Below are 26153 nucleotides of genomic sequence, written 5' to 3'. Positions count from 1 at the left end.
GTGAGGCTCAAACAACTTAGTGAGATCCTGTAACAAAATACAAAATAAAAAGTAGAAAGGGTTGGGGACATTGCTCAGTGGCTAAGCACCTCTGGAGTCAAGGTTCAATGCCTGGTACAAAAAAACAAACAAACAAAAAGAAAAGAATAGAAAAACAAGAGATAGGTATATGTGTTCCTAATAGGAAAAACTGATAGGAAATACATTCCATATTTTTAAGTGAAATTTGAATTTTTTCCTGTAATTTTACTTGATAGGTAATGAAGAATCTTTGACCATAACTGAAAGAAAAATAGAATAAAATATATACATTTATTTTTTTCATTTTATTTTTTTATTTTTTATTTTTTTGTATTTTGTTTTTTATTGGTTGTTCAAAACATTACAAATCTCTTGACATACCATATTTCATACATTAGATTCAATGGATTATGAACTCCCATTTTTACCCCAAATACAGATTGCAGAATCACATCAGTTATACATCCACATTTTTACATAATGCCCTATTAGTAACTATCGTATTCTGCTACCTTTCCTATCCTCTACTATCCCCCCTCCCCTCTCCTCCCATCTTCTCTCTCTACCCCATCTACTGTAATTCATTTCCCTCCTTGATTATTGTCCCCTTCCCTCACAACCTCTTATATGTAATTTTGTATAACATTGAGGGTCTCCCTCCATTTCCATGCAATTTCCCTTTTCTCTCCCTTTTCTTCCCACCTCATGTCTCTGTTCTTAGTTGCTCTCATTATATCAAAGAAGACATTTGGCATTTGTTTTTTAGGGATTGGCTAGCTTCACTAAGCATAATCTGCTCTAGTGCCATCCATTTCCCTGCAAATTCCGTGATTTTGTCATTTTTTAGTGCTGCGTAATACTCCATTGTGTATAAATACCACATTTTGTTTTATCCATTCATCTATTGAAGGGCAACTAGGTTGGTTCCACAGTCTAGCAATTGTGAATTGTGCTTCTATGAACATCTATGTAGCAGTATCCCTGTAGTATGCTCTTTTAAAGTCTTCAGGGATTAGTCCGAGAAGGGCAATAGCTGGGTCAAATGATGGTTCCATTCCCAGCTTTCCCAGGAATCTCCCTACTGCTTTCCAGATTGCCCATACCAGTTTGCAGTCCCACCAGCAATGTACAAGTGTACCCTTTTCCCCACATCCTCTCCAGCACTTGTTGTTGTTTGACTTCATAATGGCCGCCAATCTTACTGGAGTGAGATGGTATCTTAGGGTGCTTTGATTTGCATTTCTCTGACTGCTAGAGATGGTGAGAATTTTTTCATGTACTTGTTGATTGATCGTATGTCCTCCTCTGAGAAGTGTCTGTTCAGGTCTTTGGCCCATTTGTTGATTGGGTTATTTGTTTTCTTATTGTTTAATTTTTTGAGTTCTTTGTATACTCTGGATATCAGGGCTCTATCTGAAGTGTGAGGAGTAAAAATTTGTTCCCATGATGTAGGCTCCCTATTTACCTCTTTTATTGTTTCTCTTGCTGAGAGAAAACTTTTCAGTTTAAGTAAGTCCCATTTGTTGATTCTTGTTATTAACTCTTGTGCTATGGGTGTCCTATTAAGGAATTTGGAGCCCGACCCCACAATATGTAGATCGGAGCCAGCTTTTTCTTCTATCAGACGCAGAGTCTCTGATTTGATATCTAGCTCCTTGATCCACTTTGAGTTAACTTTTGTGCATGGCGAGAGGAGGGGATTCAGTTTCATTTTGTTGCATATGGATCTCCAGTTTTCCCAGCACCATTTGTTGAAGATGCTATCCTCCCTCCATTGCATGCTTTTAGCTCTTTTATCAAATATAAGATAGTTGTAGCTTTGTGGATTAGTCTCTGTGTCCTCTATTCCGTACCATTGGTCCACCCGCCTGTTTTGGTACCAGTACCATGCTGTTTTCATTACTATTGCTCTGTAATATAGTTTTAAATCTGGGATCGCTATACCGCCTGATTCACACTTCCTGCTTAAAATTGCTTTTGCTATTCTGGGTCTTTTATCTTTCCATATGAATTTCATGATTGCTTTATCTATTTCTACAAGAAATGCCATTGGGATTTTGATTGGCATTGCATTAAACCTATAGAGAACTTTTGGTAATATCGCCATTTTGATGATGTTAGTTCTGCCTATCCATGAATAGGGTATATTTTTCCATCTTAAGATCTTCTTCTAATTCTTTTTTAAGGGTTTTGTAGTTTTCATTGTATAAATCTTTCACCTCTTTTGTTAGGTTGATTCCCAAGTATTTTATTTTTTTTGAGGATATTGTGAATGGAGTGTTTTTCCTCATTTCCATTTCAGAAGTTTGTCGCTGATATACAGAAATGCCTTTGATTTATGCGTGTTGATTTCATATCCTGCCACTTTGCTGAATTCATTTATTAGTTCTAGTAGTTTTTTTGTAGACCTTTTTGGGTCTTCTAGGTATAGAATCATGTCATTTGCAAATAGTGATAATTTAAGTTCTTCCTTTCCTATTTCTATGTCTTTAATTTCTTTTGTCTGTCTAATTGCTCTGGCCATTGTTTCGAGAACTATATTGAATAGAAGTGGTGATAGAGGGCATCCCTGTCTTGTTCCAGATTTCAGGGGGAATGCCTTCAATTTTTCTCCATTGAGAATGATGCAGGCCTGAGGCTTAGCATAGATAGCTTTTACAATGTCGAGGTAAGTTCCTGTTATCCCTAGTTTTTCTAATGTTTTGAACATAAAGGGATGCTGTACTTTGTCGAATGCTTTTTCTGTGTCTATTGAAATGATCATATGGTTCTTTAAGTCTATTGATGTGGTAAATAACATTTATTGATTTCTGTATATTAAACCATCCTTGCTTCCTAGGGATGAATCCTACTTGATCATGGTGCACAATTTTTTTGATGTGCCTTTGTATCCGATTCGCCAGAATTTTATTGAGGATTTTTGCACCTAGGTTCATCAGAGATATTGGTCTGAAGTTTTCTTTCTTTGAGGTGTCTTTGTCTGGTTTCGGAATCAGGGTGATGTTGGCCTCAAAAAATGAATTTGGCAGAGTTCCCTCTTTTTCTATTTCCTGAAATAACTTGAAAAGTATTGGTATTAATTCGTCCTTAAAGGTTTTGTAAAACTCCGCTGTATACCCATCCGGTCCTGGGCTTTTCTTGGTTGGAAGTCTTTTGATTGCTTCTTTTATTTCATCTGTTGATATTCGTCTGTTTAAGTTGTGAGTATCCTCCTAACTCAGTCTGGGCAAATCATATGACTTAAGGAATTTATCGATGTCTTCACTATCTTCTATTTTATTGGAATATAGGTTTTCAAAATAATTTCTAATTATCTTCTGTATTTCTGTAGCGTCTGTTGTGATATTGCCTTTTTCATCCTGTAAGTTAGTAATTTGAGTTCTCTCTCTTCTTCTCTTCGTTAGCATGGCTAAGGGTCTGTCGATCTTTTTTTTTTTTTTTCACAGAACCAACTTTTAATTTTGTTAATTTTTTCAATAGTTTCTTTTGTTTCAACTTCATTAATTTCCGCTCTGATTTTAATTATTTCTTGCCTTCTGCTACATTTGCTGTTGTTTTGTTCTTCCTTTTCTAGGGATTTGAAATGAAGTGTGAGCTCATTTATTTGTTGGTTTTTCCTTTTTTTGAGGAATGACCTCCAAGTGATGAATTTCCCTCTTAAAACTGCTTTCATTGTGTCCCATAGATTCCGATATGTTGTGTCTGTATTTTCATTTATCTCTAAGAATTTTTTGATTTCCTCCTTTATGTCTTCTGTAACCCATTGATCATTCACTAACATATTGTTCATTTTCCATGTGATGTAAGATTTTTCCTTCCTTCTTTTATCATTGATTTCCAGTTTCATTTCATTATGATCAGATAAAATGCATGGTATTATCTCCACCCCTGTATATTTACTGAGGGTTGCCCTATGGCATTATATATGGTCTATTTTTGAGAAGGATCCATGTGCTGCTGAGAAAAAAGTGTATCCACTTGATGATGGTTGATATATTCTATATATGTCAGTTAGGTCTAGGTTGTTGATTGTGATATTGAGTTCTATAGTTTCTTTATTCAACTTTTGTTTGGAGGATCTGTCCAATGGTGAGAGAGTTGTGTTGAAGTCACCCATAATTATTGTGTTGTGGTCTGTTTGATTCTTGAACTTGAGGAAAAATTTTTTATGAACGTCGCAGCACCATTATTTGGTGCATAAATATTGATAATTGTTATTTCTTGTTGGTGAATGGTTCCTTTTAACAGTATATAATGTCCTTCCTTATCCCTTTTGATTAACTTATTCTTGAAGTCAATTTTATTCGATATGAGGATGGCCACCCCTGCTTGCTTACGAGGACCGTGTGCGTGGTATATTTTTTCCCAACCTTTCACCTTCAGCCTGTGTATGTCTTTTCCAATCAGATGTGTCTCCTGGAGGCAGCATATTGTTGGGTTTGTTTTTTTTAATCCATGTTACCAGCCAATGTCCCTTTATTGGAGAGTTTAAGCCATTAATGTTTAGAGTTACTATTGATATATGGTTTGTACTTCCAGCCATGTTTGTTTATTTATCATCTTTTTTTTTTATTTTAGTTTTTTTCTCCATGGTTAGCTTTCCTCCCGCCCTCTGTCTTTATAGAGGCACTTCCCACTGATGGTTTTGGTTATTGTTTTTCATTTCTTCCTCGTGTAGTGTTTTGCTCAAGATGCTTAGCAATGCTGGTTTTCTGGCTGCAAATTCTTTTAGCTTTTGTTTATCATGAAAGATTTTTATTTCATTGTCATACCTGAAACTTAATTTTGCTGGATACAGAATTCTTGGTTGGCATCCATTGTCTTTCAGTTTTTGAAATATGTTGTTCCAGGATCTTCTTACTTTCAGTGTCTGTGATGAAAAATCCATTGTTAACCTTATTGGTTTACCCCCTGAATGTAATCTGCCTCCTTTCTCTTTTAGCTTTTAATATTTTCTCCTTGTTCTGTATATTGGATATCTTCATAACAATGTGTCTTGGCGTTGGTCTACTGTGATTTTGCGTGCTCAGTGTCCTGTGTGCATCTACAATTTGTATATCTGTTTCCTTTTTTATTTCTGGAAAGTTTTCTGAAATTATTTCATTCAGCAGGTTACTCATTCCCTTGGTGTGAATCTCTGTACCTTCTTCTATCCCGATGACTCTTAGGTTTGGTTTTTTTAGGTTATCCCATATCTCTTGGATTTTTTTCTCGTGATTTTTAACCAGCCTTTCTGAATAATAATAATAATAAATGCAGTCCTAGAGTTCGATTGACTTCTCTTCCAGTAGGTGGAGCTGTGCCCACTGGGTCAAGCTTCTCCTCTCAATAGGTGGGAACCATTCACAGTGCAGCAGCTCTTCTTCCCAGACTGGGCGGGTCTCCAATCCTTAGTGTCTAGGGCCTTCTCTTGTGTTTCCTCAAGCCAGGTCACGCTCACCTGTGATGCTCACCATAATACTAGCTACACGCCAAGCCTACTGCTCCTGGGAGCCCTGTCGCGCTGGTTATAATGCAGTTATCTCCTCCGCCCTTGACCTCAGTTCTCTGCCAAGGTGGTATCCCATGCAAATGGTGACCATTCATTCCCTATGTCGGGTGACCAATGCAACGGGTGGGTCCTGACTGTCTCTCCCAATCACCATTTCAAACACGTGGCCACTGCCTCTGATGGCTCAGTTGGCTTTTACCTTTGTAAGTTCATAAGGGCCGACCAGTTATTTCAGCGGGATCGTTAATGCTGAGTCACTAGAAGCGGGCGAACCAGAGCTTGAATGCAGCCATTCTGGGCTCAGTGTGTGTGTTCTGCGGGGCCCAGACAGTATACCCCGGATCCTTGTCAGCTCAGCAATGCCTAGTGATCCTGAGCAAACAGAATTTAGACAATTTATGGCTCCCGCAGTTGAAGATGTCAGAGACTTGATCTCTCCGCACCCGCCACCATGTTAGATCTCCTCAATGATATTCATGTTACCCTTCATGTTACCCTTATAGCTTCCTGGCCTAAGGAAGTTCTTGGGATTATAAAAACTGCTGCTTCTGTTTCCAGTCCAGATTTCTAGACATAAAACCCTGCAACCGTCGCCTCCGCCTCTGGGTTGCGCTCACGGGAGCTGCGCTTGTCTGTGACCGTATTGGAGCCCTGCGGCCCGGCCTCCGCAGCTCTCAGCCCGGTACTGGGCCCTGGGACCTAAGCAGCTGCCTCCGCAGCTCTCCGTCCTCCTCCTCCAGAGCACTGGACCCCTCGCAGGGGTGTCCAGAACGATCCAAACAGAACGACCCCAGTGCAGGATCTGACTGAAGGTTCAGCGGCGAACAGGCAACCGAGGCACACAATGCCACGGCCCAGCCTTCGGAGGACAGGGCTCGGCAGGCAGCCCAGCTCTAACCTCTAGATTCGGCTGCCAGACAATGTAGACAGAGCCATTAAGACTGCGATCCGAAAGCACATGGCGGCTCCCGCGGAGTGGATTTTCAGCACTGAAACCACAGCCCAGCCCACAATCCCAATCCACAAACTCTCCCTGTATAAAAATTATTAAAAAAAAAAAGGGCAGGGTGCACTGAGCTTTCTTTTCCTTGGGTACTTACAATCCACTGCTGATTACACATTCAGCTTCTCTGCCCGGGGCAAAGTGCAAGCGCTCGCAGCTCTGAGCAGCCAAGCATCCGGGAGCCAAGCGGCTCTTTTTCGATCTCTTTGTTCTTCCTGCTGCTTAGCAAAGTGGTCCACTACAGATTAATGGTGAACGGAGCTCTAACAAGCTGCATGAAATCTCGATTAAAGCTGCTGCTCTGAGCACCATGCTCAGCACTTCAGCAACCCTCGTATGCAGCGGCCATCTTCTATACATTTATTAAATAAAATTATTAAGTTAACATAAGACATACATTAGACCTCAGATGGGAAAATTAAAACAGAGTAAGGTATTAATTTTTGTTCTCTCAATGAAAATTAAATGTTAGAATACAATTAAAGAAAAGTTAAAATTCAAAAAAAGAGTGTTTAAGATATCCAATACTTAAAAATTGAATCGTATTAACTTTTGAGATACAGAACATCCAATCTCAAAATATGCCAACATATCATACTGAATATTATAAGCTGAAGGAAACAGAAAAAAATGGTAGAATCGGAAAGGTTTATCCAACTTTTACCTGCCATTCTTACTCCACGCAAGGGATAAATTGTTCTCTTCCTTACTCTAAATTGTGTTACTAGACCCTCACTCTCTTTGGACGATCCCTATAGCCAAAAGAAATGAATGAATGCATGGAGAAACCGTGATCCAAACAAAAGAGTTTCCATGGTTTATTACACCATTCCCTTCTGTTCTCTAAGCATAGTTTCACTTTTCTCTCCATTAAATATAAATAATATTTGTCTATTTCTTTAGGTTAGCATTTTTTATGATGTCTTGTCACATAAAACATATTAAATTTTATGCCTTTTTCTTGTAAATCTGTCTTTTGTCATATGGATTTCAGCCAGGAACCTTACCCCAAGTGAGGAAAAGATACTATTTTTTCTCATATGAATGCATATATGGTTAATAATTTAATAAAATAACAATGCATTCGTACTGTGAGATCAATAAAAGTCATGGAATATTGTGGTTGATGATAATGATGGCTATCATGAGTTAATAGATGTTTAGTATGATAGTTTGCTAAAATCTTTTAAAAGGTTGACTTCTCTGAGACTTCCATGGGTTGAGATATTACCTGGATGATAAACTTGAAAACAGGAACAACATCTTAAGAATTCTTATATCTAGTAATCTTAAATCCTGACTATTACTCATTAAATTTAGATGTAAATATAAGCTTTCTAAATATGATCTTCATCTAATCTTAAAATATTCTCAAAAAATTATATTTCAGTTAATTCTTTATGTATCATTTAATATATAATTATAATAAAGTATATTATAATGCAAATTAGTTAACTTTTGTGATAAAAGGGAAGCTATATAACTGTTGTATATAAGGAAGTTTTCTGCTGGGGGCTTGAAGTTATCTTCAGGAAATGCCAGCTGTGGGCCTGCAAATCTGGATAAGAATTAACTGACAACTCTGGGACTTGCATCTGTAGCATCCAAGAGATGCGGGGGCACAGGAGGTACTTCCCTTGTTGCTCTCTTCTTTCCCAGTCTGTGCTTGTTAGTTCAAAGGCCCAAGTCTGCATATGTGGAGGGTGCTGTCTTTTGGCTATTTCTGTTGGGCACAGGGACACCGGGAACAGGGCTCAAGTCGGTTGCTAGCTGTTGTGGAATATTGATCATCAGCTCTCCAGGGGTGGAGCTTGTTTGCAGTGGCCTTACATAATGGCTTGGAGTTTCCCTGCAAGGGTGTTACCTGTGAGTGCAGGCTCTCTCTGGGAGGTCTGCAGCACAGAGATCTCAACCCTGAGTGTAGCAGATCACCAAAGTTTTACACATACTGCTGACTGGCATAGGGGGTCTTTACCCAAGCTTCACTAAGCTGAGGGGAGCACTGGGCTGGGGTTAGTGATTTGTTCTAGGGTCCACTTCAACCCACTTCCCTTATTTGAATTGAGGAGGGTTTTAGTAACCATCATCTAGCAGCAAACCCACATGTTCCTTCTGGATAGATTACTGTTTCAGAGGTTTTCCCCTCTGGTTTTATTCATTGTAATCTGTAGCAGGGGGGGAAACTGTATTGATGTGATTTCTACTACAAAGGCTGACAAACTGTGGACTCTGCAAAGTCCTGCCCTGAACAGCTTGCCGCCAACAATTTAGAATGAATTGTGTGATCCTGACCCTCTTTGCTGCTCCTGTCCTGTTTTGACTTGGTCTGTCTTTCTTTTCAACTGTTATTAAGAAACTAAGCTTGGGAGCTTTTATTATATCTTCTTTCTTTCTTTGTTTTTTTCTCCTATTCCCTGACACCACCCTGATCAGGGTTTGGGATCAAGGAATTCCTATTTTCTGCTCCAATAACCAAATTTCAAGTCCCTCCAGGTCTCATGCTGTCCAATATTGGGTTTTAGAGTGTTTACTCTGTCATCCATCTCTCCAGTCATCTGTTCTTTCACTGTTTCATTTCTGGGCTGTCTAGAGTGTAAGGTTGCTGCCTAGATCCACTGGGTCATCTTGAGAAATGCAAATATGCTTTTTCACAACTACTACCTTTGAACCCTCCAAAGCAAGAAAACTACACACATTCCTCTTTGATTCATTTTGTTTCACTTTGGTGTATAAAAGGAGAGAGGGATGCAGCTTACTCAGAATCCATCTGTTGGTACATTCTCCTTGTGTTCCCAGAGCCTCGTTCTTGTTTGTAATTGCTTAGGAGTTGATTTTTTCAAACTCTGTCAATATATTTTTCTAATTCTTTGTTTGTTCTTTCTTACACATTACACTATGATATTTGCAGGGAAATGTTCTGCTTTTCATGTTTAATGTTTACTGTTGCCTGTTTTTCTATCTAGGTCTGGTGACAATTATAGGGATGATGAAATGAAATGTTTGACAAGTTCAGAGTCAAAAGAGCAATGTTAATTCAGGCTAAGTCATCTTTGACAGTGTCAAAGGCAAGAAAAGACTAATGTTAGCCAAGCTGTTATTTTTAGAAAAAAAAAAAAAACTTTTAACTTATGTTCTTTGCTTAATAAGAGCCATGAAAAATACTTATTAAATGCATTTGGATTTTAAAATTTTTACTTTTTAAGTCATTTTGAGAGAAATGTACTAGATAACAAATATGAGAATATTTAAGAAAATATTTAATTACAATAAAATTTTATATTTTGTTAAATAAATTTTTCTATTTATATTTTATAAATGATTACAATGTAATATTGTGAAGGATAATTTATTCTTTCTCTAATAGTAATGACTTTAACTATTATTTACTATGTCCAAATGACTGAACTTGATTTTTTACTTGATTGGCATTAATATTTTAATGCATATAGTCATTCAATAATGATATTTTGTGCTTTTGCAGGTATAAGGTATATCCCACAACAGATATGACATATAGATTTCAAAATATTTAGAAGTTATTTACACAAATACACTTGAATATGCATAAACACATATGCCATTATTTATTTCTAAATAATTAAATGCATCTGTGAAATAGTAGGATTAAGTAAAACATTTGAATTTAGGCATGTATTGAGATTTTGGCATTCACAGCACACAAAACACAATAGCATGAGGTGCTCAGTAAGGAAGATCAGAATGGGATACAAAAATAAAGATATTCTAAGTTTGCACTGTCAAATATGAAAGAAGAAATTCTTTTTGGATATCTGAAGGTAAAATAAAAAAAATGATTATTCTCTTTAAAAAAGTTGATGATTTATTTTAACCTTAATTAATGCAATAAGAATCAATGTACTGTTGTATATTTTTCTTCAGGTTATCTGCCCAAAAGAAAAGCTTATTTATTAGAATATCTATTTATGTTAAAATTTCAAAGAAAAATTTTAATATGTGGGAAATTAAGTGTATGCAATTCTAATGTTTTATGTCAAGCCTTGGGAGAAATGCAATGTTTATTTTTCTACATAGGATAAAAGGAAGTAAGAATGAAGTTAGACATCTTTTAAAACTTTTGAATAACTAAAAAATGATATGTATATACTGTAATTATGGCAAAACACTGTAGGAGAGAAAGAGGTGGGGAAGAGAGGAGAGTAGACTAAATAATTGAGAATAATGAAAGAAATATTGATTGGCTTTTGTAAACAACAACATATGGAGTCAAGGAGACAAAAGGTAGAGACCTATTAGTTAATTCCTTTTTCTTTTTCTTTATATAAGACTGTGTTCTTAATAACTTCCCATGCCTCACCTCAGCTCTTTATTTTGACAGCTAGGGTAGATATTGGGATTTCACTGTCAAAATTTCAAGTTTGATGTGGCATGTGGAGCCAGCCACAGATCAAAAGAATATTGATGACTTACAGAGAACCTTAGCTTTAACAGCTTTCAAAAAGTAGATGGACTTTACTTAGAAATGAGATTGATGAAATTATGTAACATGCATCTAAGAACATGATATAACAAATCCCATCATTATGTACAATAATAATACACCAATAAAAAGAAATTAAAATTAAAACACTATTGAAAAAAATAAATGGACTTTAAATAGAGTCGATTAAAAGAAAAATTGCACATCAAACAAAAAATGGTATTTGTAGTAGGCAAAATCAGTGATGAAATGCTGTGATGGTTCCACTAATTAAAACACGGAAAAGCAACATCTAATGTCAGAGCTATATGCTTGCAACACAAAGTTCTAAGTTGGCAAGTTTACAAATGCTAACTTTATGCAATGATTTATGACATTTTTCTCCACTAGTTGGTTCTACTTCTGGCTATAATACAAGAAACCAACATAGACATCCATGTAGTAAGATAATTGGCAGCAGTATCTTGTTTACAGAGTGAAGCATCGATCAGATTCAGCCTCTGGGTCTACAGAGTGACTTATATTAGTAAATACATTTGCTGACATATTTCTTTTCTTTCTTTCTTTCTTTTTTTTTTTTTTTTTGATCCTGCTTCCTTCCTGCTAGGAGGTGCCATGTCATTTATTGAAGGAAAACAAAACAAACAAAACAGGGCAAACACATTTCTTAATAAGTGCAGTTTGTTAAAATCCTGTTAAAACATGGGTAAAGGGGAAATAAGAATAATCAAAGTATATCACTGTAGGAAAAACTTGAGGTCTGGCACCTGGGAGGGTACTGGAGAGGAGGCTGTGGGGGGAAACTACATATTCTGAAGGGAAAGAACCCCCCATCTTCCCTTCACCCTCTCACCCACTTAATCCCACAAGAAACTACCAAGACGCCCAGAATAAAAGGTTTCAAGTTCAATAGTCACACTCTCTCCAAATACAAAAACAGTTACAATTCAACTGAACACAGAAGCTTGTGTGCAAAGTTACGGGGAACTGAGACATCGTATAAAAAGTTAGGTTAAAGATGATTCTGTGGTTTTTTTGTTTGTGTGTTTTGTTTTGTTTCGAGGGTGTGGCTCTTCCTCAGTCACCTGAACTCAGCAAAGAGATGGTTATTTTGATGAAGTATCAACGGCCGACCCACAGTAAAAACAGAAAATTCTAAAAATTAAAAAAAAAGCATAATTACCAAAAAAAATGTTGATGCTTCCTCCCTCCACATTTGCTTTTGCTTTTTAAACTTTTTTTTTTCAAGTTTTTGATTTTTTTTTAATCCTGAAAGTAGACAGTAAAACAGCTCCTGGAAGAATTTACAACCAACTGCGTGAGGGTCTGGGAAGCTGAGGGTCTGGAGCAGGGCTGGGAGGAGCAAACAGGAAGGGGTCTTCCCCTTAGTCACTGTGGCCTCACTGATGACCAAGGGAAAGAGAGATTTTCAGTCAAAAAGGGGCAAAGAGGAAAAGGAAGAGGTGGGAGATGGAGGGGACAAACAAAATAAAAGGTCATTGTTGCCTGTTTGAATCCAAAGAAAAATGCCTGGCCTGTGGGGGAGAAGACCCCCCCCCAAAGGAGAGGCAGTGGGCTGGAGGGAGGCAGCTCTGGGATGACCCCATCCCCAGCACCACAGGACCCGGTGGGGGTAGAGGAGGGGCCAGAGAAGGGGCGGAGGCAGGCGCTGGTGCAGGAAGCCGGCAGCGGCCCTGGGAGCCTCCAGACACACTGGCTACTGTGTGCTTGTGCCACCCTGTGTGCTGCCGGAGTAGCTCCCGTAGTCGTAGCAGTTCCCATAGTATGGCGGCCACTGGCCCTGGTTCTGATAGTACTGGTTCCACTGCTGGGCATACTGCTGATAATGGTTATAGCTGGGCTGAGTGTAGGTCTGTGCGGTGGGCGGTGGTGGCGGAGTATAGGGGGCCGGGTTGTAGCCACCCTAGCTTCCATAGTTGTAGGCAGATGGTGGTGGAGGTGGAGGTGGTGGGGCTGTATAGCCCTGGCTATAACCTCCCTGGTTGTAGGGTGGCTGGCTGTAACTCGGCTGTGGGGGGCTGTAGCTGCTGACTGTAGGGGTGCTGGTATTAGCGCTCGAGCCAGGAATGCTGCTGCTCTTGTTGTAGCTGCCAGCACCTGATGGGTTACGAGCAGGGCTATAGCTGGGTGGTGGCGGCGGCTGCTGGGGTGGTGGTTGTGGTGGTGGTGGCTGCTGTGGTGGTGGCTGCTGCTGGGGAGCCCGGTTATAGCTCCCTCGGTTGTTGGAGTTTTTATTATCCCGGTTGTTGTTACCCCAGCAGTTCTGGTTGTAGCGACCACCTCCACTGTGGTTGAAACCTCCTCGGTAGTTGCCTCCACCACCACTGCCTCCCCCTCGGTTCTGGAAGCCTCCTTGGTTGCCTCCAGGGGGGCCTCTGTTGTCATAGCACTGGAAACCGCCGCCACCCCCACGGCCCCGGAAGCCACCACCACCTCGTTTGTCAAAGCGCTTTTCATGGGGTGGCCCAGCCTTGCGGCCTTCCACGTTGTACTGCCTCACCAGCTTGTCTGCTTCTTCCCGCTGCAGCTCAATGAACAGAACTTCATCCAGGAAGTCCCTGACATCAGGTAATGTGAAGTTGGCTTTCATTTCTAAGACCGCATGATCAGGGACATCCTTCCTTTCCTCATCGGTGCGCTTTATTGTTCGGTCTTTCAGGTCCTCGTCAGTGGGACAAATTACAATAGCTTTGCATTGGAAGCCTTCAAATGGTCTCATTTTTCGTCTCTGGGCTGATCCATAAACATTTGTCTGATCTAGAATATAGTTGTGTTTCTTGCGAGCAGCAATCTGGATGAGACGGTTGAGGCACTGGGTAGCCTGCTGGATCAAGACGTCCCAGCGGCCAGCATAATTCCTCTGCCAGCGCAGGCCCATTACCCGCATCTTATCCATAATGGTATTGGTACCCAGGATGTTGTACTTCTTGGAAGGGTTGGAGGCTGCATGTTTGATGGCCCATGTGGTCTTGCCAGCGGCAGGCAGGCCCACCATCATCAGAATCTCACACTCTGCCTTGCTCTTTGGTCCAACAGTGCCCCAGATCCACTCACTAAGGGGAAGGTGCTGGATGAAAGTGAATCCCAGGAGGACAGAACAGTAGGGCTCTGCCCTCTGCCCGAAGTTGAACTCCACGGCATGATTCTTTACCAGAACATGAGGGTAGAGGGCCTGACCCCCCAAGGCTTCTTTCTGGATTCCGAAGGCAATGCCCATCCACTTCCCATTCTTGGTAAATGAAAGTTCCACATCATTTCCACATTCAAAGTCCGCAAAGCAGCCAATCACATCATTTTCTGCAAACTTGTCTCCATAGTTTTCAAACCGGCTATTAGTGGACTTCTTCCCTGTGCCTCCATAGCCATAGGAGAAAGGCTCTTCACCTAGCTGAGTGCTGCAAGAGTCCAGGGACCAGCCGATACGGACAGCATGGGGGTCAGGCTCTGTAGAAGGAAGGTGCTTCACGGAGATTTCCTCATTGATCTTCATCTCGAAACAAACACGACCCCTTCTGACCCCATAGCTGGCACGGGCTCCTGACCACAGGTATGCAAAGCCCTCAATAGTAAGTGGATAACCACTACACCGGTCTCGGGCCACCTTGAAATGCAGGTCGCAGTTATATATGTCGATGGCAACAAGGGTATCATCAAAGTCATCTTCATCTTCTTCAGCAGGAGGCTGAGAAGAACGACCCCTCCTATCCTCTCGGTGCTCGAAATATCCACGTCCCCGGTTTTCTTCATAAGGCCTCTTTCGACTTTGAAATTGCTGCCTGTCTGGCTTGAGTTGAGAAGCTTCTGGTGGCAGGACGCTGGGGGGTGCTTCTTGCTTCATCTCTGTCTTCACTTCTGGCCGATAGGCCTGCTGTAGTGGCTCCATGTCTAGAGGTCTCCTCTCATATCCTGACTCATTTTCTTGCTTGATGAGTTGGGTCTGGTAGAATTGGTTCTGCCTGATAATATTGTCCATGACATAATGTCCGTCCGGCCCGAGTAGCTGCCGGGCTCGGGGTGCGGCTGCAGCCCGGGCGGCGGTCTGCACGGTCCCCTCCAGCTCAAAGCCCTCCTCGGTCTCGACCTCCTCGTTGTTGTGTCCGGGTCTCCTCGGTTCGTCGTTGGCCTTGAGCTCCCGCTGGTCGTCAGGCTCCTTGGCCTCCAACACCGCCAGCAGCCGCTCAGCAAGCTCGGCCGCGAGTGTCCAGGCCACAGCGCTGCAGCTCCTCGCGAAGTTCGTTCACCTTCAGAGGGCGCACATCCATGGCCCGGCCCCCGGGGCGGCCCCCGAGCCCGGCCTGGCCTCCCAGGGCTCTGTCCCCCTTAAACCTTTCCTGTCAGGAGGCGAAGGGGGAAAGGGCGGGGGGGCCCGGCTGACATATTTCTTAACAAGGTAAATATGCACTTTAAAAGTCAAGGAAAAGCTGAGCTGAAATAACAGCAGGAAATTTTAGTTGTATGTGAAGTCTATCACACTTCAGATTATGAATATTCCTATAGATTTTAAAAGCAATTTTACTTAATATACTTTATTTCAGGGGAATTTTAGTTAAAATAATATATTTTGAAAATAAATTTTTAATAATATTAAGTTTTTAAATATATAATTTGAAGAATTTAATTTCAAACTGGGTGTTCATTCTTTCTATCAATATTTAAATCATTATTTGTCCTTTTTAACCAGAGGGAGTGCAAAGCTCTCAGAACCTACAAATACTCGTAGTATCAAAATTCTATTTGAGAAAAATATATATTATGTAAAAAAATAAGCATGTTACTTCTACAGGCTGTTTAAATATCCCTTCCATCAAGGCTCATTTCCTACATAAACTACTTGAGTTTGTGCTAAGACTTGTAATCTAGGTTCTAATTTTCTTCTATTGTCTGATATATGAATACACCTTTTCTTGCCTTTCATTGTAAAGATAAAATATTTTAATAGATTTGGCTTCATAATCATTGTTATTTACCTATTCATTCCACAATAGTTTATAATATGCCTGATATACTATCTGTACACAAGCTTGAAAAATGGTCGATATAATTATTAACATTTTAGCACTAAATGCCAGATTTTCTTGATTTCACATTAGATTAATATTCTGAAATGAATTTTTTAGTGTGATACTGGAAGTTGAACCCAAGGGCACTCTACTATTAAGCTATATTCCCAACCCATTTTAAAATTTTATTTTGCAACAGGATCTTGCTAATTTATCAAGAATGGCCTTGAATTTATGATCCTCTTGCCTCATTTTTCTAATTCACTGGGATTATAGGTATATACCACAATGTCCATCTTGAAATTAGATAATTTAAATTATTTATTTAAATTATCAATGATTAAATTAACAAAATTAATAATTATGATGATGTGATTTTCCTACATCAATGGATTATTTTATTTGTAGCATTTAAAATAATGTTTCCAAACTTTGTACAGGTTCTAAGATCTAATGTTTAAGAATTTTAATGATTATCTTTTGGAAAATCTTATTATAAAATGAGAAAAATATTTAGAGTTGGTTTTAATTTGTTCCTATTTTCCTTTTAATCACTTATACTTTTTTAAAAAACAGATTTTCTCTATCCTTCTGTTGAATAAATTAACCTGTTGAAAAATAATTGTCCAACTCTGTAGGCTTTCCCCCTATTGTCATAATTTTATAAGATTTTATTAATTTTATGAACAGTTTAAAATTCTGAATGAATCACAGTCCAGTAAATTTTACTTGTGTACTGACTTGTCTTATCAATCAAATGGAAACTGTGTAATGATCAAACAAATCATTTCCTACAGTCAAAAGTTATTAAATGTGCAAAAAAAACCAGAAAATATATCCATGAGTAGGTATAGGAGGCTCCTAGAAAAGGTCAATTTGGCATATATTACATACAAATATATACTTATTAGATTGAGTCCCAATAAAGGCTAAATATATTAGATGCAAATTATAGATTAAAGAATGATTTTAGAATTAGAAGTACAGAATGAAATCCTCTTGAATATGTTCCCACTGCCACAATAGCATCCCTCCTCTGTGTGTGTGTGTGTGTATGTGTGTGTGTGTGTGTGAAGAATGAGGTAGATAAGGTGAAATAACACTTTATATTTAAAATCCATAAGATTCATTACTTTTTTAAAAGACAGTATAAAAATTGTACCTTTTTACTGCAAATAAATATTTTATTTAAATATTAGGATTTTGAAAGAGGCATTGGAAGAAAATATCTATGTTCCCTTAGCAAAAAAATCTGTAAAACCATAAATTAAAAGAACAAAACACTCATAAAAGCCATAAATATAGAGTGGAAAGTAGCCTATATACAACAAAAACAAAAAAAAATGGAAAAGAGGAACAAACTACTTTGAAAAATCATGCAATTAATTGCTTGCTCTATTCTTCTGAAAACTGAAACAATTAGAGATTTGTAGATGTTTTCATATGATAGAATCTTACTTTTTGTTTCTTGTATTGGACAATACCCAGTGAGACTAACACATTTTTATGTTTAATGCAAAATTACACAGAAATATCTAGAGAAGATCATGCCCATGGTTGACAAAAGAAAACACAGCAGGATACTGACCCACAAGAAGCATTTTAGTATGATCATCAGAAAGAAGTTTCAAGTCGATTGTGTGACTTAGGTTCTTGAAAATTTTAAAACCTTAAGCTTCCTGCCTAAATGTTCCTTAAGTGCCTCTTTTTTAAAATTTATTTTTAAAATATTTTTTAGATGTTAATGGACCTTTATTTTATTCATTTATTTATATCAGTGCTGAGAATTGAACCCTGTGCCTCATGCATGCTAGAAAAGCACTCTACCACTGAGCCACAACCACAGACCCATTAAGTCTCTTTTACTCATTTTAATTTAGTAATAATAAGATCCATGTGACTCCATAAATTTCTGTAAATACAAAATAAGAAAATGTGTTTGAAACTTCTTCAAAAGTGTTTTTCCTTTAGCAAATATAAAGTGTATTTATCAATGAAAGAGATAACACAGTCCAAAGTGAATAACAAAACACAACATCTATCTATCTATATCTATCTATACATATATTCATATACATTATCCACTTTGCATAACAAAATATCCACATGCATATATATATATATGCAAAGCACATATATATGTATATATATACACAAGTGAATATAGTGTTATATATATATATATGATTCACTTTGGGTCAATCAAAATAAATTCTTTGGTTTTGTTTTTGTTTGTTTAAGAGGCAGATGTACTTAATTTTCTTTAGAAATATATTTTTTGAACCTGAGTAAAAAAATTTATATATATCTACAAAATTAGTAGAGTAAATTATAACGCTTCAAAACACTTCCTGATAAAGTAGGGGATCTATCTTTCAAAAAAAATTTAACATACAAACCATCCTTTACAGAAGTGCTTTATTACTGCATGTGCTTTGCATACAAAATGAGTGGATTAAAAGAGAAATTGCACATCAAACAAAAAATGGTATTTGTAGAAGGCAAAATCAGTGATGAAATGCTGTGATGGTTCCACTAATTCAAACATGGAAAAGCAACATCTAATCTCAGAGCTATATGATTGCAACACACAGTTCTAAGTTGGCAAGTTTACAAATGCTAACTTTATGCAATGATTTATGACATTTATATATATAAATATATATATATATATATATATGTATATATATATATATATATTTGACATTTATATATATATACGCATATATGCATATATATATATATACACATCAGATATTTTGTTATCCAAAGTGGATAATGTATATGAATATATGTATAGATAGATATAGATAGATAGATGTTGTGTTTCGTTATTCACTTTGGACTGTGTTATCTCTTTCATTGATAAATACACTTTATATTTGGTAAAGGAAGAACACTTTTGAAGAAGTTTCAAACACATACACTACTGGTTTCTTTCAATTCATACATAAATGCTTGCATGTGCTTGTTTTGTTATGTTACATCAGACTAAAATATTTAAATTTTCATTTTGTAAAGAGATTTTTTTTCTTTTGTGAAGTTTTCAACACCTGCATAAGATTTCAAGATTTTTGTTGTAATTTTCAAGAAAGCATATACATTTCTCCACAAATTACCTTTTCACTGATTCCCATTTAAGTATCACAGTTCCAATATGGACTTGCTCTGAGCATATTGACATATTTATTTATTGGGTGGTTTTAATTTACAATTTATTTTTATTTTGAGTCATTCTAATAAGAAAGCATTTCAAATCCCATAGACTATCAATCTTTAGCTTTATGAAAGCATATGATTTTGCTGCATATCTTTAAAGAATAATTCTTTTTTATCATAATAATGAGCTATTAGCATCATTTATCTGTTGGTTAAAAATAGTATCATTTGCTTTCTATTTTTTTCTGGCATAGTTTTAATCTGGTCCCAGATATATGACAATGTACCCTAACTGTAACTTTCAAACTGTCTTCATAAAATAGTTTTATTTCCTTCTATTTGAATTTTGATTGTGTTCACAAGAAACTCACCTGCAAAATTGGGCATACTTTTATTGTGAACTGAATACGTCTAAAATATTCTTTATCTTTTTACTCTTACATTATATATATTAACAGAACATGTACATTTACTTGATTTGGAACTCTCATATAAAGTTAACATTGCACTTATAATTTGATGGAGAATATTTTAAAATTATAATTCTGGGTAATATTTGTGAGTTTGGGCCATAATGCCATTTTCTATAACATCTGTATTTGGATGAAAGAACTGATAATTTTATTATTTAAAGTCACTTGAAACAGGATACACACACACACACTAAATCATAAAACATGCAGTTTTTTTATTCATTTAAATCACTGAACACTCATCTTTATTACTCTTTGTAGATTTAGCATTGTTTTCTTTTACACAGTATTCAACTCCTTACTTTTACTTGCAAGCAAAGTGAAAAATTATAGTTATCTATATAAGTTAAGAAAAAATTAACTCAACCCACTTATATTGAGTATATATTAATAAAGTCAAATATTTTTTAACTTGATATAGTTTTGGATTTACAAAGATTTGTAAATCTGAGTAGGTTATTTAATTCTATTATCATATATAAGCAAAGTAAATTTATCAGAACTAAAAAATTACCATTGATTTATGGATAAAAAATTTAATTCTCTGAATTAATTCATTTGTATTGATGTGTGGAGGGTTTTTTTTTTAATTTTTGTTTTAGATTTTTACTTTTTTAAGTTTAATGATTTGTCTGCATGGAAAATGAAAGTTAAATTATTAGTCCAGAGTGTCTCTTATCTTTCTTAGATTCAGAATTTTAAAATCATATTACCAGAAGAATGTTTCAGTATTGAGGTTTACTTAAACTGTTGTTACTATTTATTTTCAGTTATTCTATTTTATTAATACAACATCTTCTTATTTGACATATCTCTACTTTTGTTTCAATGGGTTAACTGATAGGGATAAATTACTTTAATATTATACAAAAAATAAGACAAGAAAGTAAAAATATAAATTCTTGAAACTGACAAAAAATTTATTGTGCTATTTGTTTTTCTGGTGGAAAAATAAAATATTTTTATGGAATATTCTCATGGAATTTCATTTGTCTGCCAAGAAATATTGAGAATGGGAACTATCATCTATATGTGTAATAAATGTACAAATTTTTATCATATTGACCCACAAAGTATTAATTGAACTTCTCACTGTTTTGTTAATGTGATCATTTAGTCAAGTTTAACAGTGTCAGTCTGGAATCACAAATAAAACTGACTTGGGACTAAAAAATAACGACTAAAATGTATTCTCCTGGTAACCATATTTTTGACTTTAGATAGAGAGTTAAATGTTTCTGGACTTGAAATTCCTGATGTATGAGTAGGTGTCTATTGTGAAATTATGAAATTGATCATTGTCAACATACCTTATATAAAATAAGAAAGCTAGTTTTATACTAAAATAAGTAAGACAATAGATTCAGTTCCATAGGCTTCAATTGTATTAAAATCAGCCAAAGCATCTGTCCTGATAGAATGATACAATTATCTAAGATGTAATAATTTGCAACAGAACTATGAAGTTGGATGCTTTCCTGAGCAATGCTTTTTATTCTTCGAACCAGTGATTTGATCAATATATAATGTTTTTTTCTCCTACAGCCAGAATATTGGTTCAGATAACACAATAAATGTGTAAAAGGAGAAATTACAATCAATTTCTTTTTTCTTCTCTAGGGATCTGCTGACTCGAGGGAAAGCCTCCTCCAGGAAACAAAAATATTCTACTGAAGTAATGTCAGTTCTACTATTTCACTATTCTCAAAAGGAAAGTTAATAGACATCACAGGCACACACAATAGGCAAATCTTAAGAACTGATACCCAGGACAATCTTATTTCACTGATTAATGCAGCAGATGGAATTAAGGTTACTAATCAGATGTTTTTGAGATGAAGAGATTGTCCTAGATCATCCAATTTGATGATAAACTTAACATAATCACTAGAGTTCTTGTAGGTGGAAGAAACAGGCTGAAGTGTTGAAAAATCATGAAGTGTTAGAGGATGCTGTGCTGCTAGCTTTGGAAAGGGAAGAAGAGGCCCTAAATCAAAGAATTTAGTTGATATTTAAAGGCTGAAACAAAACAAAACAAAAAGCAAAAAATAAAAACTCCAAACCACACACACAAACATACAAGGAAATGTGTTCTCTAGAAAGAATTCAGCCTTCTGGTGATTTGCTTTCAGCTAGTAAAACCATAAGAGAATCTTGACCTACAAACCTATAAAGACATAATTTTGTTTAATGTAAATCATTAAATTTGTGGAGATTTGTTACAACAATAGAAAATTAAAACAAACAAACTTGTTTCAAACCCAAATAGTTGATATCATCAATTTCTCGAAGTGCAATATTTATATGACAGCTCAGTTTTTAAATTTATTAGTAGACTCTCTAGTGGTTACCTTTGCATCTGTTGACATTTTTAAACAATATGTGTTTAATTTACCCTCATTTTTTTTTGTAGAGTAGGTGGTAATTCTAGGTAAGTGAATGAATTGACATGGGAGGGAGCCTTGGTCAAATATGCAGAACAAGTAAGCACTTATAAGGTGAGATGAATGATATAACAACAGACTAATTTTTCAAAAAATATTTATCTCCCTTATTTTAAGAACTAGCAAAATATTACCTTTGGAAACCCCATGAAAGTTCTGTTCATTCATAGACTTAAATTCTATAATATATCATCAGACATCATAATATCAAAGGAATTTCTAAATGCCTAGTGAATCTCTTAAATTTTCTGAAAGCCAGAAGAAACCTTTAAAATCCTTCCAGCTACACTGGTTTATGATTTCTTTCAAGTTATCCTTATGATTTCAAAGGGCCACAGATTTTGAAATGCATGTCCAGAAGCCCAGAACAAAATTTTAATAAGTCTTTGATGTATTTATGTTCAGTCATTAATTTAGCTCATTTGAAACAACTTTGGAATAGCAGAGTTACAATATTTCTGTAATACTATTTTAATTAGGCTGCCTACACAAAGAGAAAAGAAGATCTCTAAATATTTTTAGTTATATGGCTTTTCTATTTTTCTGAATTTTCAAAGAAGTACTCTTTTGATGATAAATAAAGACATCCAAGCCACACAAAAGAGGATAAAAACAGCAGAAGAGAATATAAATTCTCTCATTTCTCTATGAAATTTTTATTTTTAAAAAGTAAATTACATCATTTTTTCTATCTTTTGAAGACACTGAGACATGACAGTGAATTAATGTGCCCCTGACATAAAAAATTACATAAATTCATCATAACACACAATTCAAAATATATTTACCTAATAAGCTACTGTCCTAAGAATTGGTTTGTATAAGTTAAAATAAGTTGCTCCTAGTGTATTACTATTGATGACCATGTGTTTTTTGGGCATGAAAATAATTTTATGAAGAAAAAAGTCAATGAACTTGTTTTCTGAAAGAAGTAAGATCCACTTTTTGGAAACGAAAAGCTATTTAATGTCCATTCTTGATTAGAAACAGTTTAGACATGTTTAACCTCCAGGGGTAATCATTATAGAAAAGTTTATCCATGTGTTTTCTAGTACACTGGTTGGGGGAAGAAAACACAGCAAATTTATAATATAACTAATTTAAATGTGTATATCTATTCTACACAAATTTAAATTAAAGGATAGAATATCAGCAATTTTTAAATACCTAGTGAGATTTGTTTTGGGATAACAGTAAATTTCCTTGAAATAAAGCAGTATTCTATTTCTCCAACCCTTGTTAATGTGTTAGATATCTCTTTCAATATTAGAAAACAAAGCCAATAATTGTGGAAGTGCAACTCCCAGAATCAATATGTTCTGGTGTGCTAGTGCACAGTAGGTTGACTATAGATAAAACTGGTATACTGCACAGTTAAAAAAAAACTGGAAGAAAGTTTTCATCAAAAAAATGGCAAATGTTTGAAGAGAGATATGTGGATAGCTTGATTTAAACATTATACAACATACACATGTATAGAAGCATTACCTGCACATGAATATGTGCAGTTTTCATTGTCAATTTAAAAATAAAACTAAGAAAAAACTTTAGAATCATATATTTTTTGAGCTTATATAACCTCAGATATCTTATATACATTTGAGCACTTTGCAAAATGCAATTAATTATGTCAAGGTTGTTCAATCAAATGCTTACTTGTACATTTTAATCTTTAAGTGTCTCCATCTAGTATCAGACATATGAATTTGTTCTTTGAATGCTCTACTGATTTTTAACACAATAGTGGTTGCCAGGGATTGAGAGCTACATGGAGTGTTTCACCGTAGGAAATAGGGAACTTTTTTGAAGTGGTAGAATTGTTCTGTAACTTGAGTATAGTGTTATTTGTTGAAACTAATAAAACTGCCCATAAAAAATGTAAATTTTACTATATATATATTTTTAGAATAAAATGTTTAAAATGGATTACAAATGTAATACTTCATTTCAATATAGATCTCTTTGTGAAAATGGGATATTGTACACTGAATTTATAAAGTAATAGTCTTTCAAAACTTATCCTAGTAATACCATATATTTTATCTGAAATAATACCATTGTACTTTTCCTTCTGTAGAAAAATAAAATAAGTTAAAACATTAGATGATGAATATGTTGCTATGTTGCTATTCCATGGTAATAGAGTTGTTATGGGGATTCATAGCATTTAGAAGGCTAGAACCCTATGAATGCAATTGAAGAAAAGGTGGGTGACACTATGGACAGTCACTGCAGGGGCATTAAATGCACAGAGGGTCTCTAATACATTTCTCTATCTCTACTCATTTGTTATGGATTGTATCTATATATTTTCAAAATATATTTTATAATGATGATTTCCTTAAGTTGACAGTTTGTAGAAAATCAAGATGAGTAACTGGGGAAGAAAAATCACAATAAAAGTGATATGAAATGTTGAATTAGAAACTATGAGGACTAGATACAGATGTGCTATCAATTATCTGTCTGACTCTGTGAACAAGTATTTAAAACTTCAGTCCCCTCATTTAAAACACAAACAAGTCAATGTGAACCCTCTAAGGAGTCTCTTTTACTTTCAAGATATGAATAGTCTATAATGATTTCTTTTCATTGTGATATAAGCTAAAGAATAAATTATATTTCAAATAGTAAAAGACTTCCAAGTAAGATTTTCTTTTCTAAAATTTGAATTTTTCAGTTTCATGGATATAGTAATTTCTCTAAACGAACATATCATTATATATCCAACTCTATTAGTTTTTTAAGTTAGTTTTGAAGAACATTGAATTAGAATACACAAATATAAAAGGGGAATAAATATGTATTATTTAAGAGTTTCATTTTTCTTCAGAACAAAAGATTTCTCTCACATATTCTTGTAAATATTAACTTTTCTCTACCTTTGGATTAAACTTTTTTTCTCTGTTTGAACTTGAATATACTCATTTTGACAGTTGACTATTATAATAATGCCTTTTGTATTTTGGGACACTGATGTTTAAATTCACATAAATACAGTTTTTATTTTGTTTGTTAGCATTGTATTTGATTGTAACACATTTTTTTGTTTGATACCCATGAAGCAAATTATATTTAAAAGGAAATTATTCTTCATATGTTAACAATTTCTGGTATACAAATCTATAGCGAATCTCATGCTAACAAACAAAAATAAATTATACACGTAAATTGCATGACAAATAGGGCATTAAGCTTTTTTCTTCTTTGTGGAATATTTTTATATGGGATCTCACATGGCTTAGAACTAAATCCTTGACCTATATTACATATATAGGAAACTGCAAAAGTGATGTTTTCATCTTCCAATACAGGAAAGAGTGCAAATAATTGAACCTCTTCAAATAAGATGGTCTAGTGGCTAGATTCAAAGTATATCTACAGTGTAAATCAATCTGAAGACTCCCTGAACTTAAAACTCTCTCATGTCTGTTCACTTTTTCCCAAAGGAAAATGAGTTTTTGGTTTTATTTATTGATTTTCTAAGAGGCCCTAAGTTGCTCAAAAATCCCTTATTTTCTGTCTATATTATGGTTTAATATTTTTCATACTCCTGGTTTAGAATAAAACTCAGGAGATCTTCAGGAAACTCTGTCCAGGATAAAAAGTAGATATTGAAATATAAAACCTCATTCAGATGTTAGCTGGCATTTTCTTATTTTTATTAATTCAGCTTCCCATATAGAATTATCTCATATCTGAATTTAATTTGTCTCTGTTTTTCATTATTTGTTTAGTTGTTTTATATTGTGATGCTGAGGATCAAATCCAGGGCCTCAAACATGCTCGCCAAGCATACTACCACTGAGCTATATCTCAAGCTTTGTACTTTTCACTTAAAACAATGTCTTTAAAAAAGTCATATCTTCATCCAGTCCTTTCTTATTTGCCATTCATAAATAATTGAAGAGATTTTTTATACACCAGTCAGTAATTATCATAGAAGTAGCACATGCTAATGCCTTGCTCATATGTCCCCTGCACTCACATCCTCACACTGAAGTTGCTGACAGAATTTCTCAACTCTTGGAGAAGGCTTTAAAGTTTTCCTTTACATTAAGAGTATATATATATATATATAT

At 35.6% G+C, this 26153-nt stretch overlaps 1 pseudogene; it reads right to left on the bottom strand.

Annotated features, from left to right (window-relative positions):
- Nucleotides 1-12635: 12635 nt before the first annotated feature.
- On the bottom strand, nt 12636-15257 carry LOC143411369 (heterogeneous nuclear ribonucleoprotein U-like protein 1 pseudogene; annotated as a pseudogene).
- Between the last annotated feature and the right edge of the window lie 10896 nt (nt 15258-26153).

Source organism: Callospermophilus lateralis, chromosome 12, assembly GCF_048772815.1.
Source record: "Callospermophilus lateralis isolate mCalLat2 chromosome 12, mCalLat2.hap1, whole genome shotgun sequence".
Taxonomy (NCBI): Eukaryota; Metazoa; Chordata; class Mammalia; order Rodentia; family Sciuridae; genus Callospermophilus; species Callospermophilus lateralis.
This window is presented reverse-complemented; position numbering and strand designations above follow the sequence as displayed.